Raw genomic sequence first — 510 nt, 5'->3', positions numbered from 1 at the left:
TACCTACCTACCTAGATACCTAGCTACCCACCTAGATACCTACCTACCTAGATACCTACCTACCTACCTAGATACCTACCTACCTAATAGCCTACCTACCTAGATACCCTACCTACCTAGATACCTACTACCTAGATACCTACCTACCTAGATACCTAGCTACCCACCTAAGATACCTACCTACCTAGATACCTAGCCTACCTACCTAGATACCTACCTACCTAGATACCTAGCTACCCACCTACCTACCTACCTACCTAGATACCTACCTAGCTACCCCTAGATACCTACCTACCTAGATACCTACCTACCTACCTAGATACCTAGCTACCTACCTAGACTAGCTACCTACCTAGATACCCCTACCTACCTAGATACCTACCTAAGCTACCACCACCTACCCTACCTAACCTACCTACCTAGATACCTACCTACCTAGATACCCTACCTACCTACCTAACCCTGACCTACCGATTCCTAACGACCGACCTGATCTACCTACCTACTAGA

Source organism: Coregonus lavaretus (genome assembly GCF_964263955.1).
Source record: "Coregonus lavaretus genome assembly, contig: HAP1_SCAFFOLD_1314, whole genome shotgun sequence".
In the NCBI taxonomy this organism is placed as follows: domain Eukaryota; kingdom Metazoa; phylum Chordata; class Actinopteri; order Salmoniformes; family Salmonidae; genus Coregonus; species Coregonus lavaretus.
Note: the sequence above shows the minus strand (reverse complement) of the source record.